The 6,114-nt window shown below is 44.7% G+C and overlaps 1 long non-coding RNA gene across 1 annotated transcript; it reads right to left on the bottom strand.

Moving 5' to 3' along the window:
* Window positions 1–200: 200 nt before the first annotated feature.
* LOC147598129 (uncharacterized) lies at window positions 201–1,708 on the bottom strand. The gene is made up of 3 exons (XR_015260878.1): window positions 1,609–1,708; window positions 1,406–1,507; window positions 201–287 (listed from the first exon to the last, which is right to left on the bottom strand). It is a non-coding gene; the product is annotated as an uncharacterized LOC147598129 (long non-coding RNA).
* Window positions 1,709–6,114: the final 4,406 nt, after the last annotated feature.

The raw sequence follows: 6,114 nt of genomic DNA, 5'->3' as shown, positions 1-6,114 counted from the left end.
CAGATTCCATCCTCAAAAGAACAACCCCATGCTAACTAAGATGGCGCTTCCTCGCCCAGCTCCTCATCACCACTGCAAAAAAAAAAAACCCAAAAATAAAACCTACCAAACAGCACCGCCCTTCAACATCACACCACTTACCACCAATCTCTTCTATGGCACTCTCCTCCTCAAAAGCGCCGCAGTGCTCTGCTCACCGGCTCCACTCATTGCCAAGAAGTCCGACGCTGCAACTGCCGCTCGTGGTGCTTCAGATGCTGAGAGACGCAAAGCTCAACTTACTTTTTCTGGGGTGTAGGTAGAAAAAAAATAGGTGTCATACCAAGCTAACTAGAAAAGTATGTCATTACATGCAATGACAACATTATCAAAAACCACCTGCTTTAGCTTCCTACAAGAAAACAAATGCTCCAGGCTTCATTTCTAGCAAGACCATGCATGCTATCTAACTTCTACCACAGCTACGTTCTGGACAGGGCTGAATGACAAATGTAGCAGAACGTGGTGGCTCGCACACGTGGCCGACAGAGGCACGGAGCTCCTGGCACTGCGTCCTGGTGTCTGCTCTGTCAGGGAGGGCTCAGATGGACCAGCCACTCCTTGCTGGAGGCACCTGCCTGTGATTCACTCCTCAGTCCCCTCCAGCAGCCATGCCCAGGCGGCCCCCTTTACAGCTGGAGGCCCCTCATACAGCAGGGCCAGGGCCAGGGCCAGGGCCACCCTCAGCCTCACTGGACCCATCTGGGGCTGCCCCACCTCCAGCCCCAGCTGGAGCCCATCAGGAGCAGGGGCCCTTGCCAAAGCCCCACAGCACATCACCCCCTTCCCTGTGCCTGTCCTCAGCCATCAGCTCTGCACCCAGGGGCTGCAAACACATCCAGGGGCACAGAGGACGTCACAGACAGTGAGATACAGAACAGAAAAAAAAAAACAGTGACAGTACGCAAGACAAAGAGATAGAGAAAGAAAGATAAGAAAAGAAAGAGAGAGATAGAAAGGCAGAGGCACAGGGCAGGCATGCAGAGGCGCAAAGAAAAGCAGGCCAGAAAACAGGCTGGAGAAATTAGGTGGGGGGAGAAGACGGATGCAGATCAGGACAAAGAGATGGAAAAGGCAAAAACAGCAATGGGCCGCAGGACAGAGACAGAGGACAAACAAAGGAAGGAAAGGGAGCAGAACAAAAGTGCAGGGATACAAAACAAAAGGAAGCGGTAGAACAAGAGATTTAAAGGGAGAGAGAAAGGGGGAAGAGCATACAAGAACAGACAGAAGAGGAGAGGTAGAAGGAAACAGTAACAACAACAACAAATCACAGCAGCTTGGGAAAGGTAGGGGTCACGGGAGCGGCAGGGAAGGACAGGGACGCACAAGAGAGGAGGCAGAGCCCCAGGGGCCGGGGACTCACCACAGCTCTCACTCCCGGCACTGCTGGGAGAATCTGACAGGTCAGATGCTGCTTTCTGCTTCTCTCCTCTTCTGTAACTCCGACCACTTGGCTGTCCTCCACCTAAGAGAATACGTGGGTGTCCTACAGCTCTTAGACAAAAAGCTTCCTAGACACGTAGCCACCCACCCACGCTCGCTCGCTCGCGCGCTATGTGGCCGTACCGTGCTTCAGGTTCCACATACAGACTGTGCAGTGCGCACTGGCGGTCTGGCCTGCTGAAGAGTACAAAGAGGGATCCTTCCTCACCCGGAGAGGCAGGCTAGGCTCTCTCTGGCCTGCAGCGGGAGGCAGCTGCTGGCTGGCTGGCCTTTGGTTTCTTCTTCTTCTTTACCTTTCTGTGGCCTCTCCAGCTTCAGCTGCAGCAGCTCCTCTCCACAGGCAGTAAGCGCTCTGTTACATGACATAAATGTTGAAAATTAAATATCAGTATGAGGTGATTCTTGCTAACTGTAGAACTGTAGTCACATAGGTTAAGTTTTATACGAAATCTATTTGTCCTTAGAGGGAGTGGGACCCTAGAGATATTATAATACGCATTTGTTAGAAGCTAGCCTAGCATATCTTTAATACAATGGTAAGTCCCAAACACCCCCAAACACCACCTGCAGAAATAGGCCCTGAGCCATCACTTTGGAGCCAGGAAAATCAAGCAGCACCGCGACCTGTTCTCAAGACCAGATATGGAGATTTCAAGGAGGAGTTTGACCAGCGAATTTGAGGAGGGGGCGTTTTGACGACCACCAAGACCACCAAAAGACCCTCGACTCAAAAGACTGGGCATGCGCGAGTGGGTAGGGAAATGAGGTAATGGTTTCTCAGAAAATTTATGTTTATGCATATTATTTCTTGGAATTTAATGAATATGTATAATTAATGTGTATTTAACCCGTGCTGTTGATCAAATGGGTGCGCACGCTAGGTGGAGCGATCCCCCGTGCGCCCAGCGCTGCAATGAAGAAGTGCCTGCTTCTTAACTTCTCATTGCTGTTAAGGAGTTTTATTCCGGATTTCGGTAACAGTTTTGGCGACCCAGATGGGACCTTGCGAGTGAGACTGAACGAGATCGAGTGTTGATTGAACTCCAGCCGGCACAGAGGTATTCTCGGGAAGACCCATCGCTCTCGACTCACAAAGCTCCTCGCAACGTTCCCTGGAGAAAAGGGTAAGGCACTTCTTCTTTGAAATCTGTCTGCTCTGGATAGCCTGCCCATAAGGCGCGGCGAAAGCTTCGCAGGGTTGGGGCTTAGAGGGTACCCGTTTGGTTTGGAAGCCTAGGCGTCTGCCCGTAAGTCATAAGCGAAAGCTATTGCTGGGTTGGATATTTGTGTATTTGGGACAATTGTCATTTGCATTTGTTTGGTTTTTGTATTTGGGACAATTGTCATTTGCATTTATCTGGTATTTGGCATTTAATCTAAATTGTTTAAGAGTAAGAGTATGGGGAGTATTGGTAAGATTTGTACATAGCTTGGAAAGGGGCCCCAGGGTGTTTTAGAAGTGATTTACAAGCTGGTAATTGTTGCTTCAGTGCGTTTTTGTTTTGTTTTGTTTTGTTTTTTTTAAGGCTGTATGCATGTGTTGCAGTGTACGGGACTTGAATGATATACAGTATTGCATTTGGGGTTTTAAACTTTTCTTGGTGACGGGATTGACTTTGTTTGTAGAACAGTGTTATTGTCTTTTTGGTACCAAAAACTCCTTTGTAAAATATGGGAAAACACATATCTTCTATGTCTACCTCAACGGTAGGGGAAATATTAATGAAGTCTCCACTGGGATGTGTTCTTAAACATTGGGAGGATATAAGGGGAGACCCAGTAACTAGAAAAAAAAATTGATCCAATATTTTACAGTTGATGTTATCTTGTAGAAGGGAAGGAAAGTGAGATGTGGTCCCCGATGTTGATTTGTTCTTTACTTTGGGAAATCATCCCAAGTGGCAGAAAGATTGCAGATACGTCCCCAAGGATCCGATGGTTTTGGCATAAAAAAAAAAAACAAAAAAAAAAAAAAAAAGGAAAAAGGTTGAAAAGATCCTGGCTTGTAGTACAGAAAGTGATGTTTAAAATGTGGAACTGAAGAGGAAAACATAGAATTCATGTGTTAAATTTCTGTGTTAAATTTCTGTATTATCTTTATGTGTGGTCTGGAAGTGTTGATGCAGGTTTAACAAATGAAACAGTAGAAAAAGGGGCCAGAACACCGAACCCCCGGTGGGAGCTGTAGAGTGGGACAGTTGAATTATGAGGGTTTCAGTCCTATTGCAGGGAGAACTGGAAGCTGACAAGACCAGATAGAACAAGGAGCGGCTCAAGCCTTGCCCCCCCTACCACTTTGACAAGCAGTAGGGGAACAAACCGGGGATGAGATCGGGGTGTGGTAGAGGAATGGATAAAATAACTGCAATAGGAGAGAGATTGGGAATATCAGTGTGCAAAGTGTGAAGCATGGTGGCACTGGAAAAATGCGTGTCCTTATTCTGAAAAAGAAACAAAAAACTGGCAGCACAGCAGATGCCTTTGTCAGAGGTGCAAAGAGGACTGGGGGAGAATTCCCCAGCAGAACCCCTGGTTACAATCCAGCTGGGGACCCAAACCATGGATTTTCTATTTTGATACTGGAGCTATTCATTTTAAGTACTGGTAGAAGAAAATTGAGTAAAAAGCATGTAGACAAAATTGGTGCCACAGGGAAAGCTGAAAATAAATTTTTCATTCAATCCTTAACTTTAAGGTGGGTAAAAATGGGGAACTGGCCAATTTTTATATATACCAGAGTGTCCTGTTGCCTTAGTGGGGAGAGATTTATTGAGCAAATTGAAAGCACAAATTAATTTTTAAAACTGTGACATTCAATTAAATATACCCTAATCAAAAGCCAGAGAGGCAAGAATTTTTATGTTGCAGACAACTTCAGAGCCATATGAAATCCCTCAAGAAGTGGACAATGCAGTAACCCTTTGGTGTGGGCTGGCGAAGTTCCCGGACATTCAAAAGCAGCAGAACCGGTAAAGATTTTTCTAAAGGAGAGCACCAAACTGGTAAGACAAAAACAGTACCCTTTAAAATTAGAAGCTAGAAGAGGCCTTGAGAAAATGATTGAAAATTTCTTAAAAAAATATCGACTATTAGTCGAATGTGAATCAGAATTCAATACTCCCATTTTACCTGTGAAAAAGCCAGAAAGTGAGGAATATAGGTTAGTACAAGATTTTAATAGCAATAAATTTAATAGTTCAAGATATTCACCCCTTAGTGGCAAACCTGTATCCTTGTTGACAGCTTTAAAAGAAAATCACAAGTGGTTCACTGTATTGAACTTATAGGATGCCTTTTTCTGTATTCTTCTTGACAAAAATAGTCAGGCATATTTTGCCTTTGAACTGCAAAATCCCACAACTGGGCAGAAGACTCAGCTCACCTGGGCAGTGCTACCTCAAGGATTTAAAAATAGCCCAATGATCTTTGGAAATCAATTGGCTAAGGAATTAGAAACATGCAAAATAATTTATCCTGAAAGACTGGTGTTGCAATATGTAGATGATATTTTAATAGCCACAGAAACCAGAGAAGAATATTTCAACTTGACTACTAACCTGCTAAATTTCTTGGGCCAAAGTGATAACAGATTTTCCAAGAAGAAAGCACAGATTGGAAAAGAGACTGTCATGTATTTGGGATTTGAAATCACACAGGGACAAAGACAACTTGGAAATGAGAGAAAAGAGGCAATTTGCCAAATGCCGGAGCCAAAAGGAGCTAAGGAGCTGCAAACGTTTCTGGGAATGGCTGGCTGGTGTCACCTGTGGATTAAAGGAATTGAAGGAGGGACCCCTTGTGTGAGAATCTGAAGCTCGAAAGGCATTCCAGAATGTAAAGGTAGCTCTGATGTTCACTCCTGCTCTAGGGTTGCCCGATTTAACCAAACCCTTTGAACTGTTTGTTCATGAAAGACAACATTCGGCCCTCAGAAGAATCCTTTCTCAGAAAAATGGAGAATGAAGAAGACCGGTTGGTTATTTCTCCAAACAATTGGACAATGTTAGCTAAGGATGACCAGGTTGTCTATGGGCTGTAGCAGCAACTGTCCTCCTGACTTAAGAAGCTTGTAAGCTGACAACGGGACACCCAAGAACAGCTTATGTACCGCATATGGTACTTTCTGTTCTGGAACAGAAAGGAGGACACTGGTTATCCCCAAGCAGGATGCTCAAACATCACATTGTCCTGTTGGAACAAGATGATGTAAAATCAAAAACAACTACAACAATAAATCCTGCCATCTTTTTAAGTTCAATAGAAGAAGAAGTTCTAAGTCATGACTGTCTACAGACCATCAAACAAGTTTATTCCAGCAGAAGTAACAGAAGAGTGAACATACCTGACCCAGAATTCGAGATATGTACTGATGGAAACAGCCTCGTGAGAAATGGAAGAAGATTGGCTGGATATGCAATAACAATAACAAACTCTGTTATTGATGCAAAGCCGCTCTCAGTGAACACCTCAGCACAAAAGGCGGAATTGATAACTAGCCCTCATAAAAGCCCTAAAATGGACAGAACATAAAAAGTGAATATATGGACTGATTTAAAGTATGCTTTTGGAGTAGTACATGCCCATGGAGCCACATGGAAAGAAAGAGGAATGCTGACAGCACAAGGAACA

Source organism: Chlamydotis macqueenii, chromosome 21, assembly GCF_036417535.1.
Source record: "Chlamydotis macqueenii isolate bChlMac1 chromosome 21, bChlMac1.mat, whole genome shotgun sequence".
In the NCBI taxonomy this organism is placed as follows: domain Eukaryota; kingdom Metazoa; phylum Chordata; class Aves; order Otidiformes; family Otididae; genus Chlamydotis; species Chlamydotis macqueenii.
The sequence above is the reverse complement of the archived record's forward strand: the minus strand, read 5'-3'. Positions and strand labels throughout refer to the sequence as shown.